Raw genomic sequence first — 13666 nt, 5'->3', positions numbered from 1 at the left:
CTCGCTGTACTCCTACGTCTGTACTGACCAACCAGCTATTCTCGCTTTCCGCCAAGCCCATTGTATCAACGTTGTACCCTAGTCTGGAAAGTAAGGACGAGAGAAAGAGAGGCACGGCGGAGCGTAGGAAGGCCAAGACAGTTTTATAGAGACGAATTCTCGTCGTAAAAACGTCAAGGCCACCTCCGCAACTCCTGCCTGTCTTCACGAAAGCATTACGAGAGCCGGAGGATTCACAAGTTACCCTGTTACCTTTCCTCTTCGCGTTTTGCCGCGAGTAACGGACGAGTCTCCCGGTTTCAGTCCCGGAGAGTCAACGCGAAGTGGCGGGTAATTCGAAAAACGTTAAATAGTTTTCGGCGGCTTGTCATTCTTAGACTTCGGAGCGTTCAGAATTCTTGCACGACACGATCGCGATTCAATCCCTCCTTGAATTCTCCGTTCGTTTTCAATTTCAATCGAAGGCGATTCGATCGTAGATTACTAAGTATTTAATTGAAAAACAAGAAACAATTCTAATGGATATCGACGCACGATATCCTTCAATTACAATCAATTTGCAATGTAACTTCACGTTTTCGTTACCGAATTAATCGATACGGAAAAATTCTCTGTGCCGAATTAATTTTACAATTTGGTCCACAAAATTAAACACCACTGAATTGAACTAAACTCCACTGAATTATCCACAAAAGCCAAAAGGTTTATAAAGTGGATAATTTCATTAACGGAATCGTTATATTCGAGAAAACAATATTGTAAATATACACAAACACGTTATAGTTCTTAAAAATCGTCCACTGTACATTGTTGGAAAAGAAAAGTGTTCGTTCGACGAGCGATATGTTATTTGCAACTTCGACATCAATCGGAGAAGGAACGGTTCGTACCGTCCAAGGAACGCTATATTTATCGCCGGTGGTATCAAAATGATCGCAGAGAGGGAAGATCATTTTTCAAGCTGGTCGTTGATCGTGTATGCAAGCGCTGCGCGAAAACATTTATCGCGTTAAACATAATTTAACGGAGGATTTTACCGTACGGGCGCTACGGCGGCCTGCTACGTTAGCTCGAATCGCTTCGTTACAAAATGTGAGAACAGTGGCATAAACGGGGCGGAGCGTTGCTCGGGGGGGAGGGGATGCGCGACAAAAATCGCGGAGGAGCATCACTGTTAAATGTTAACAACTGGAGAATTTCAAAGGAGACGCGGCCCTTTGATACATTCGTGGAGGGAAGAAAAGGCGGGGGACCGAGCCAGGTTTAAGACACATGCCTGCTTGCTAAGTAGCGGCTTCTGCCAGCGCGTCTACGCGTCTTCGGCCTCCGAGCGCTTCGTCTCTCGCATTGCCGAAGACGACGAAGACAACGACGACGACTGATGTCGGTCCGCTTTGCCGTGCGCCACGGTTCTTCGTCTACGTCTCGCGACGATTGATGGCCCTCGTGCTACGTGCCTCGTCCCTCTCCTGTTCACTCTCCTCTCTCTCTCTCTCTCTCCTCGGTCTTCCTCTCTCTCACCTTTCTCTCCTCTCTCTCTCTTTCTCTTGGACGCTGCCAGCCGGAACCGCAGCCATTCGGTTTTTACATTTATGGAATATCTTGAAATCTTCGTTTCGCCAGCCTCGACAGTCAGCAATCAAGCGATTGTTCTACTGGTACGCGATCCGATGCCGGGGGCTTTTATCTTTGGGAACATCTGACTTTTCGTCGGATACCGACGGTTCAAGCGTACCGTTCCAATGGTAATAAGGGATATATGTAAATGCTTCGCCGGGCATTGGCAAATTTAGCGCGGTGCCACTTATCGAAAACAATAAAACATCGACGCGAGCTCATTATAGTATCGTAACCGTGCGAATAAATTTTCAATAATAAAAACTCTTCTACGATTCCACGAACAATGCTACGGGAGCTACACACCAATTGGAGCGATTACGTACGGTGGGTGTGCAAAAGGACTCTTTCTTTAGGAAATTTTCTAAACGAATATTACGTTTAAGGGGAACTACTTCGGGAATAAATGTTGCGATATATTTTCCAGCGACTATTAGTCGTGATGTAAAAACTCTATTCGTTACAGCCAAATGAAGTGTATCTGAGAGCAATGTACACATACGACTTGTCGATAAGAAATCGTACACGTTGATACGATCGCAACGAACCGGAAAATATCCGATCTTCTCGTGTCCAACTCTTAGCTACTCTTTCTTTCCTGCTTCGTTTAAGAAAATTTCGATGACCTTGAAATTTCGAGAAATATGACCTTGAGATAAGTTTCTTGCACGTCGTACTTGTGCTTTTGTATCAAATAATGTTTTCGAGTTACGTGGAATACACCATTTATACTATAGTTCTAGGTTCTTCGATACTAGGTAGGAATACTAGGTTCTTCGATCAATTTTATCGAACGGTGTAATACTAGGTTGCTCGATAAGTTTTGTGGTTCGATAACACTTATCGAACGATCTATAATCTTTGTAACGACAGACTCTCGTTTTGTGCAAGGGAGCGAAGAATAATTGAAACTAAGGAAATGTTTATTGAAAAACGCGAACTGCTTAAAAAGCTGTAGCGAAAGTGGCGAAATTGTTAACAGAAACGGAAGTACGTGTGACAAATAAAATAAGATAAGAAAATAAAAATATACTCAATGAACGTTGGTTTATTAAAATTGGCACGAATTATCTTGAGATACGTGTATTGATATTGTCAGTTAAAATTGTCGAATATGTGGATAAAGAAGAAAACTACGTAACGATTATTACGGTTGATTTGTGTGAAACAAACCATTTGTTAACGAACAGAGTAGAAAGAAGCGAATGGAATTTGCTGGGTAATATAATACTTAAAAAAAAAATTTGACTCGCGCAATGGTGTTATTCTTACTCTCGAATCGGAATTTGACGTGTTTGCATTTAATACGAACGATAAAATGTGCACAACAAATTTTAGAACAGTGTACAATTCGAAGGAGGACTTCAAACAGTGTGGCTGTATTTACTAGTTTCTGGAATCGAACATTTAATATTTGTAGACCATTTAAATATACTCAAGAATAATTTCAAACAATGTGCAAAAAATGTGAGAATTTTAAATGGTGTATTCCACGTAACTCGAAAACATTATTTGATACAAAAGGGCAAGTACGACGTGCAAGAAACTTATCTCAAGGTCACATTTCTCGAAATTTCAAGGTCATCGAAATTTTCTTAAACGAAATTCCATTTTTTTACCATCGTTACTAATACTATGGTGTATAGTATACCGTAATACCTACGATACTATAACCTTTGCGTGAACTTGAATACAACAAATTTATAAAAGTTGAGCAATTAATGCAAATAATGAAATAATTCTAATAGAATTATTAAAGAAGACAAATTTTTTTTTACACGTGCTTGAAACGATATCTATTAATTTCGATACATTTTTCTAAACTCTCAATGAACGATTTATTGGTCCTTCTTATAATTTATTTACCATTAGCACGTGCAATTCTAATACATTCCTTTATATTTTCCGGCGTTGTGGGAATGTCCGTTAATTATATTCATCCTCTAAGAGATCTGGCAGAACCAAGTGCAAGAGTATCTTTTTCTTTTACCACTTGAAACCTACCACTTATCTCGATCGCAGACATTTTCTTTTTTTTTCAGGGCGACGCCTTCTAAAATGTTTGGAAAGTTTTCAATGAAAGTATATGCTACTGTAGCATTTATCTTCAAAGTAGATTTATCTTGAATGTTTACGTAGAACATTTTACAAAGAAAAATTCTTTCGTCAATGTATTGTATTAAATTAAGTTCCAAGTATGCGAACGAATCGTAGAGAAAACGCAAATCGTAATGTTAATTGTGAGTAAAATTTTGTTTTTGTTACTAGTGTTTATGTTCCATTTTAATTTACAGAGGAAATATCGCGTCAGGCGAAGAACTGTGTGGTAAAAGGTAAACGGACAAAGTTTCTAAAAATTAGAAACTGGAACGGAAACAAGTTTTGAAATCGCTCTTCTATAACATGCGAAGTGTACCGATATACTTTATAACTTGCACCAGTCCATCGAAATGAAAACGATGAATGAACTGGAAGAAGATCAAGAAATACGTGCCGAGTAAATTAAGATGCTTTCGTAATTTCGATCGCGAGGACACGAAGCTTGGGATATTGAATTTTCGACTAACGAGATTTGGCCACGACCCCTGTTCGATGTTCTCACCTTGTGTTAGCCAACTTACAAAGATAATAGATTCTCTTTATGAATCAATCTGTTCGTTAAACGTACGAGTTAGCTAAAAATTGAGAAAAATGATTTACGAGATATAAATGCACAACTGCTCTATATATATGTTTACATGCTAAGTAACATAGAAGCTTATGTACTAATTAATTATTCCATTACCTAAGCAAAATAGGTAACTTATTGTAAACTTCTGTTCGGCGAAGCAAATGTTAATCTGTTCCGTCTAGAACTGAATCGTTTGATAATATTTAATTTCCGTAAAATATTTTTATATTGTTAACGTAAGTAGCCCATAAAATACGTAATAATACATTATACAACTCTATAAAATGTTTAGAAAAAAAGTTGGGTATTTTAAAAGCATATAATGCTTATTGGAAATAAATTAAAAGAAATTAGTCAATATAGTAATATACACGTGTAATTTGCATTAATTCGATAAGCAGTAATATTATTCTACTCATAAAATATCTAATTATTATTACCTTGGTATATTATTATAACAACAGGTATTATAATAAAAAGTTAACATCCATTAAATTTTGTATTAAATTTAACATTAAATTACCTAAATTACCAAATAAAAGGTATATTATCCCAAACAGTATAGTCATTGGCTGTTGTATCAATAAAAGAAATATTTTTTATTTATTTTTATCGATATTATATACTTACTACTAAAATCCTAAACACTTTGACAATTTGGAAAAAATTTTCAATTCGTAGTAAACAATTATTCACATTCTAAATTTTTCGAAAATAAATTTTAAAATGTAAATTATCAAACAAAGCAAGTACCTCTACACGATCTCTGCAATAAATATTATATCATTATATACCTATGTGTATTGCAATAACTTTCAAACAACTCGTTGTTTAAATTTAAAATACCACCGTGTAGATCGCTGTACGTGATCTAACGTTAATATAAAATATCGAGAGTCACAATTCTAGTTCGTGTAACGATTGTCGAATTAAAGGTACAGTATCGTTTGTGTTTGCTTTCGACATGGCCGTTGCAAATGGTTAATGCTTTCGATGTGTACACACCGTACTGCCAGTTTCGTGGGGCAAACTGCAAAGTTTTTTTGCACTCTGTTGACACGTTGTCGTCCATGAAAAATTCCCGTGAATCGTTTAACATTTCCGCCCTTTTCTAATGTACGTAGCACGACCTGGCCCCACCTTCTCGACTTCTCCACCTCAACGCCTATTCTTATGGTACGTAATGGAGAGTGCGGGGTCCCCACGTTGAATCTGACAAGCTTTTTGCGGTACAATAAAAGTCAGAAAGAGGCAATCTATTACCATCCCCCTACAGCCTATCCCAGAAGAGGAGGGCTGACTGCACCGAAGCATCGAGTTGGTCGGCGCTCTTTGATCCACTCTGCCTTCAGTCCGGCTACTGGAATTTTCTATTTACTATTTAAGGCCGTCACTTATTGCCGTCTCGTGTTTCATTAATTTATATGTAATAGATACACGAACACATAGACGTATATGTATACGCGCAACACGCGTGTATTACGAGGGACTCGTTGCCTTCTTTCTGTGTCGTTCCCGCTTTGTTTCTTCTCTGTCAGCTTTTCAAGACTATAACAACGTACGCAACAGCGTCGGCGAGTAAATATATCGGTCTTTTGTTGTTAACGGAGAAGAGAAACACGCGGGGTACGTGCTGCAGCCGCCTAATGGTTTCATTATGCTCCACTATGTGCGTACGTATACCTAACCTTATTATAGCGCAACCCTTAATAGGGCATTGCACTTTGCGAGTAATTAAATAAGGTTGTGACACAACCGCAACGTTTCTGTTGCGCAATGTTGTCTAACATTCCGCAGCGTCGTCCAAGTAGTTTATCAACAAAGCTTGCTTCGTTACAACGAAACGCGTACCATTGTTCTCGAACGATTGTTGACCAGTTTTATGAACAAAATTCAAGAACGAAACGGTTCATCGGGCGGTTCTTTGAAACCCTCTACGAAGATTTTCCGAAACGCGCCATGAAACTATTCGCGCGACCATTGCCGCGAAGTAATCGTCATACGTTGCAAGAATGTTCGATGGATGATGGAATCGAAGGAATTGAAAATTAGAAGGGCATTCCTTTCACGAATAAAACGTTGGTAACTTGATCCGGGCAATGACCGAATGGTCGGCAACGGCTCAACTATCCGATTGCGCTTGGTCGGTTTGGCAGCGTGCGGAGAGAAAGATAAAGATAAAGAAAAGAAAGAGAGAGCGAGAGAGAGCGAGTGACAGGGGCGGGAGAGTAAGGGAAGCGGGAGGTGTATGTGCGTGCGCTGCGTCGTATACAGAGGGGAAGGTAGCGGAGAGGTAGAGAACTACCAAAACGAAAAGAATCCAATCCGTTTGGTAAAACTGAGGCCGTAGATCTCGCGGCGCCGTTGATGTGACACGCCAGACTCCCGCGTTCCTCCACCCCTTCGTCTTCTGTCCGGTACTGCCGGCTTCGATACCCGTCCGTCACGAGCCGTCATTAAGCTCCGACCAGATTCCTATCTGAACAGACAGCTGAGCCCCGATCTGGACGAGCAGAGAGAGCGTCGGCTCCCGCTGACCGCGAGCATTAAAGCTGCCGACGGAAGAGCAGGGTCAAGGCTTCGACAACCCCTCAACCGCCCGTTAGGAACCTATCGATCAGTGTCGTTCTCTTCTCCGTGCCGACTAACTACTCCTGCGGTTAGATTTGCGGAAAGCCACGAGGGATCGCTGAATTTCAATGATTGACGGACGTCGAACGTGATTAGTGTTCCCCTTTTTGATCTTTGCCTTTCTTTCCCTTTCGGCCGATTTCGTTTCGCCTTTCTAGCGTAATTGGGAGCCAACGATAGAAGAAAAAGTCTCACCGATATTATTCGCTCACGTTTCATTCACGGATTACCCGCCGATTCCGAGCAGCGATGATTCCGTTTAGATCGCTTCGTTCTTTTCTGTACGATTTTTTGTTCATCGTCATCCAGTGGACGATGAAACGAAAATACGAGTGGAGAATTCTGTACGATTCTTTACTTCTTTATTGAACTTTTCTATGTATTTGTAAGTACAGTTATTACGAAATAAATTGCGAAAAGGTTAAGAGAAAGTATGATTTAACTGGAAACGTTTGAACGATACGAGAACAAACAAGTTAAGCTGTTAGATAACGACTGAAACGATAGAAGTTGTCTTTGACTTGAAAGATACAAACTACAATTAATTTTCACGTGCGATTTAATCTTGCGACTAGCTATCGTCCGTCAATCGATCGATAACAAGATCGTAACACGTACCGATTCGTTTGTAGACCTACACTGATCTCCCTCTTCGATGAAATATCAGGATAAATGCTATATTTCCTCACGATCGTGTTTCTGACGATGAAATTTATTTTTGAGGATTATCTCTTAATATTGTCAAATCTGAATAGCTTTTCATCTTTTTTAAACGGTTATTTCGAAATTGTTTAAATCCCCGTTCGCATGCACGGAACATGCAAACTGATTACATTCGATTAACAATCTTTGGTAGAATTACACACACATAAATACGTGCCCGCATGAATGCTCGACATTGAGAAGATTATTGCACTGATATTAGAAAAATGATATAGATTGCAAATATCAATTATGTAACTTTAGTCTTTTTCACAGTTAGAAGCAAAAACTAAATTTGGGAAACTTTATGTTGATTATTGAATGTTTAAAGATTATAAAAGTAATATGTCTTCAGTGTTCACAAAATATATTAAATTATTCAACAAGTATGAGTGTTGGCAATAGAAGTATGGTTACTTCTAGCATAGGTATTTCGTAATTAAGAATTCTGTAAGTTGTTAAAGGCCCAGTATTATAAAATGCTCTGAAGATAAACTAAATCTGGACGATCATTTGGTTCGTTTATTATGCTCCGATAATTTTACGGAAACGAAAGGACAATCAAAATTGTCGTCCAAGACAAAAGTATATGCAAAATTTCAGGTTTCTAGCACGTTCCGTTCTCCAAATTCTGGAACTCTTCGTTAAAACGTCGCGTTTGTCCCTCGATAAAGCATACTGGATTATCCCAATCGCTGTTTAATCTGCATATGGTCGTGTTTGAACTCATTTTCATCGAGAGAATTTTACCAATCCATTGATAATACTTTTGTAGAGATACAATGAGAAACAAAAAATGTTTTAGATAGTATTAGTGTTTTAGATTGCATTGTTATACCGATATACGTGTAGTATCGCTTTGAAGATTAGTGACCGTACGCCTGTAATACAAGACCTGCTCATTGTTCCACGTTTCTTGTTATAGCGATACCATGAATAGAGTGTAGAAATATACACTTCAAAAATTTGATAGAAAGCTAGTTTTTACTTAATTGAGAAACAGGGAACGAGAGAGAGAGAGAGAGAGAGAGAGAAAATCTGTTTGTGAGTGTAGGATAACGTTCGTTTTCTTGATAAAATTTAGTATTTTTACGGACTGAAATTAAACGAAGTGTTCGATGTATCTCAAAATTTAGACACAATTCCTCGCTTTTTAACAAGTGGGAAATATTCAAATGTATGGATTCAACTCAAGTGAATATCTATATTTGCAATCCACATTTTGTTTTACGTAACGCTTTTTATTTTTTATTAAAAGTTTTCTACTGAGAAATAAATATGTCGAGTAAACGAGTAAAAACTGGAATTATTATACGGATTTAGTAAAGTACGATAACCATGTGCTTTGTGTAATTAGTCTACGTATATTACGCTATTCTAGTATTTAATGCTGATATTCATGCACGTATTGAATTTTGTCTAGAAAAATCGTTTTACGTCACAAATGTGATATAAATATTATATGAAAGGTATACTAATATCGAGGAGGAAAACGATACTTATGTTTGCAATTTTCATTATTAATATAAGTTAATGCGTAAAAATCAATATCTATTTCGTAGAATAAACTAAAAAAATAGTTTATAATTATACAACAATTTACATAGCTTTAAACGAGTACCCCATTTTACGCTACCCAAGGGGCAGAACAGGATATTTCGACACTTCTGAAAAATCTTATTTCCATTACTAATTATTTTTTTTTAGAACAAAACTCTTAATTTCTCCTGACCTTAAATTTTTTTTTACATTCTGGTTTGCTGTTAGCAGAGACGAATTTGTTGGTAACCCATTTTACTCTACTTTCTCCTACTTAATTCTAAAATATTATATTTTTACATGTCTCGCTAATAGGACAATTTATTTTATTTTAGTAGATCAAACTGTTTCAAGATACTCGGAATATTTGAACAGATTAAAGTAATTTGAGTTACTTGATTTATTTTTATCTGCTAGATAAGAGCAGATGGTGCTATAAATGATAGTGGGATACATAATCACTTTTTCACGTTACATAAGTGTGTCATTCCTTTGGTATGACTGGGTAAACTACATTTTGTTATTTGAAGTACATCCTTTATCAATATCGTAATATATTATAGTTCATATTGAGACACGACTAGAGTAATCTATCACAAAATTTCGTCTGTACATATTAACAGAGATCCATAAAATTACTTCAAACGTGGATAAAGTTACGAACGAACGATATTTATGTACGTAAAGTATATAATAAATAGATAAAAAAAATTAATACTAGCAAATCAAAAATGAATAAAAGAAAAAATAATGATAATACTAATCATGGTATAATAGATATGTATTACCATGTACTGTATACAAATAGGAATTGAACTTATATCGTTTTGAAAATGAATATTTTATCGACATAATGCTAACTTACAAATACCAGTCGATTGACACGTGCAAAAAATACAAATTCCTTGCAATGTTCATGATCACGCGCGTTGAACATGCTCGTGCGAGTTTCAGCCCTACTTTGCACACATCATCAAGTATTTACTTGATTGTTATCTGCACAAGAATGGGTAAAGAAAAGCATATTCCTCTCAAGCTACAGGAATCGGCTGAATTGAGTCTGAAAAACCTCAGTATAGTAATTCTTGTTTTCGTGTAACAAAGTCGTAAGCGGCAATTCGCTTCAAAGCGGAGCAGGTAGCGATTTTTATCTTTAGTCGAGGTCTCATCTCGCGTATACCGTTCAACTAGAAAAGTAAATAAGATACACCGAGAGTGAAACTTATCACAAATTATTAACAAGGCGAATGTGTAAATTATACGTGTAAATTAAATTCGGTAAGTAAATAGATTAAAGAAAATTAAAGTTGCAATAACTTCTGAACTAGTAAACGCATACATTTAAGTAAAGAATCTTAATATTTTTTTGTAAAGAATCAAGAAGTATGAGGTACGGTATAAAAAATAGATGCAGTCGAATGTTTTTGATGTATTAATGCACAGCAATACATAAAATTAATATCAGAACATACCTCATTTTAAAGCATTTAACTTTGCCCCATGACATTTTTTTTCTATCTATAAGCTTTTTAAAGATATAGCTTTGACTTCTTTGCATGGAACATCCTGTAACACTCCACCAGTTACATTATCATAATTGCTCTTTTCAAATCATATTTATTTAAATCATTTTGTAAAAGTATGTCTCCGTTACGATTCACCGGCAAATTGTTACAATATCGAAATCCCTGACCGATTTATTTACATATAAGGAACAACGTTTTTGATCGTTTCCGTATAGAAGCAAGACAAAATGTTATTTATTTATTATCATTCATTTGCAACTCGACGAAAACTATCTATTGAACGAAACAAGTGTGTGAATTTTGCGTTCCAGAAGGTTAGTTAATACCAAATTACACCTGTGTAAATTAATACTCTTGTTAGTGAATTGCTAGAGAATTATTTCTGGAAATACCTTGGTATTATTTAATAAATTTTTTCATTTAAACTATCGTGGTACCAGCACGACATCATCAAAATTCACCCAAGTCTATTAAAGTTAAATTTGAGAAAATAAACAAAGAAAAATTACTTACAAAATTACTTACAAAATGTGTATTTGGATAGTATTACTGTGAAAAATGGTCGCGAGTCCACTGATAAAGAAAGAACGAAGTAAACCGATGAACGTGATGTGGGATGTAAAATACTAGTAGCGGTGTAGATACGGGACGATGTAATTAATTCGTGAACAATTCCTTCGTTAGAAATAAAAATAGATTCCACTGCAGGTCGAACAAATCGAATAAATTTAATTGCAACTCGACCAGGAATCTTTTCTGGACAATGTTCGGAAACCTGTGGGGCAAATCATAACTTTGCACCTACTGTTTTGCAAAGAAGTAATTATTTTTACTTTATTAATTGCATTTACGACAGAATTTAATATAAAAACTAGCGTAACGTTTGAAAAGATTGTTGTCGCGTGGAAGTCGTGTTTTACAGAAAAGTAAAAGAAGTGACATCAGTGGGCAAGGAATGCCGAGGATCGGGTGCGTGTCGTAACGTCGTAGACTAGGACATAGAAGTTTCGGTTGTGATTAGATAGTTTGAGACGAGCTGCTAATGACGAGACGTTAATTCAGCCACACGAGAAGGAAACGTCCGGGGTTTGGCACGGTCATCTCGTCGCTTGCTGTCAAGCATCATGGAGGCTTATGCATCAGAGTGATAAACGACATCCCGCGGCCCTGCCACGGTGAACGAAAGGGAACATGGAAGGGGACCATCTGCACGCGATACGTGGATCAGGTCGATCCTTCAACGCCGTTCGAATAAAAAACTCTCGTTTATTACTGGCTACGCGGGTACCGGCGTATCAGTACCCGCTTTCGCGTTTTCACCTGCATTTAAATTTCTCGAAAGTACCTTGTATAATCTATGGTCTTTCGAGTAGCAGATACGCTGGCCGTAATAGCGGATATTTTCGAAATTGCATCCGGTTTGCATATCGTTTATAGATATGCAATATCGTATCATTGTAATAATACGTCATAGTTAATGGCGCGAACGCTAAATAACCCGTTATCTGCATAATTTTGTATGCATTATAGTGTCATTATCTATTATCGAAGAAAGAGCGAGTCGAAGGGACGTCGATTTAAAAATGAAACGAAACGGAGCTTTAATTTCGCTTCGTGTTCCTTTCTTCTTTTACGTTCCGGTTCACGTTTATTCGCGATGATAATAATTGCTCCGCGTCTTATGAATAAAAGAACGCGGCCGGTGGAATTTCAATAGTTATCGAGACGATACGCGATACAATTTACGTTTATCTTTTTATACGTTTGAAATATCTTTTGTGCTTCGCCGAGTGGCGGCAATTGCGCACAAGCCGATAACACTTGTCCCGGGACAATAATTCATTGCATCAATTACCGTGAGTAACATTACGTAACGAACGAATTAATCATTTTAACGATTGTTTGCGCGAAACGTTAAAAGTCGAAAAGAGTCGCTTCGTGAAAAATGCGAGACAGATGGGACACGTATTGTACGTTGTTTTGTCTATCCTTATCTTTACTGTTCCGAATTTCATGTATCATTAGAGATTTATGTTCATCGGATCGAAAGTGTTACGTACTTTAATTAATCTCTTCCGATATAAATCATTTCGTTGAACAAAAATAACGCAAAGACGGATGTTTGTCGCAAAATTGATAACGAAGAGATAAATCTTATATTCGATGTCTTATCGATAACGCCTAGTCCCCTGCAGATCATATAAATTGAAAGACTAGATAAGATTTAAGTTAATCAGCGAAAATTATTACGAAAACTGAGACCCCGTGGAAACTTTAAAATCGTGTCGTACTGTCACGTTAGGAACGTTGAACTTGAACCAACGTTCCGCATATGGATATATTTAATTAATTATCTATGAAAATAAAAGGAAAATAGAAATATATATCTTTAAACATTCTATTTGCTCGTAGCTCGATCTCGATTATAAAATCGACAAGATTATCGAGAAGAATGATAGAAAAACAATCTTTCTTAAGAAATTTGCTTCTATTTTCGAAAAAAAAACGAGTCGCTATTGCGAACGAACAATGTTACGCAAATACAAAGAATTGAACGCTACATTTAACACAAAATAGTATATTGTGAATCGAGAACGTGGTTCTATAGACGTGAAATAATCGATCCTCCCATACTTTGGCAGACATTTATAAAATATATTTTTGCATCACGGTGCGGCATAAGATTAATTCGTTTAATTTACTTCGTTATCTCGCACGGCTGATGCTAATTGAGTTAATTAAAGTAATTGAAACGTGGGTTCGTATTCTTAGCAGCGTTTCCCAACATTTCTTGACAGTATGTATTTCTGTCTCCCCGAAGAGAATTAAGGAAGATGCGGCGATAATAGCAATTGGCATACTTGTGTATGCATGGAATTGCGAAATGACGAAGGGACAGGCACTAAATCAAGATACAAAGCTCATCGGGTAGCCATGTGTTGCGACAGTTATACGAGCCATCCATCATCATTTAGAGGTG

Source organism: Ptiloglossa arizonensis, chromosome 3 (genome assembly GCF_051014685.1).
Source record: "Ptiloglossa arizonensis isolate GNS036 chromosome 3, iyPtiAriz1_principal, whole genome shotgun sequence".
NCBI lineage: Eukaryota > Metazoa > Arthropoda > Insecta > Hymenoptera > Colletidae > Ptiloglossa > Ptiloglossa arizonensis.
This window is presented reverse-complemented; position numbering follows the sequence as displayed.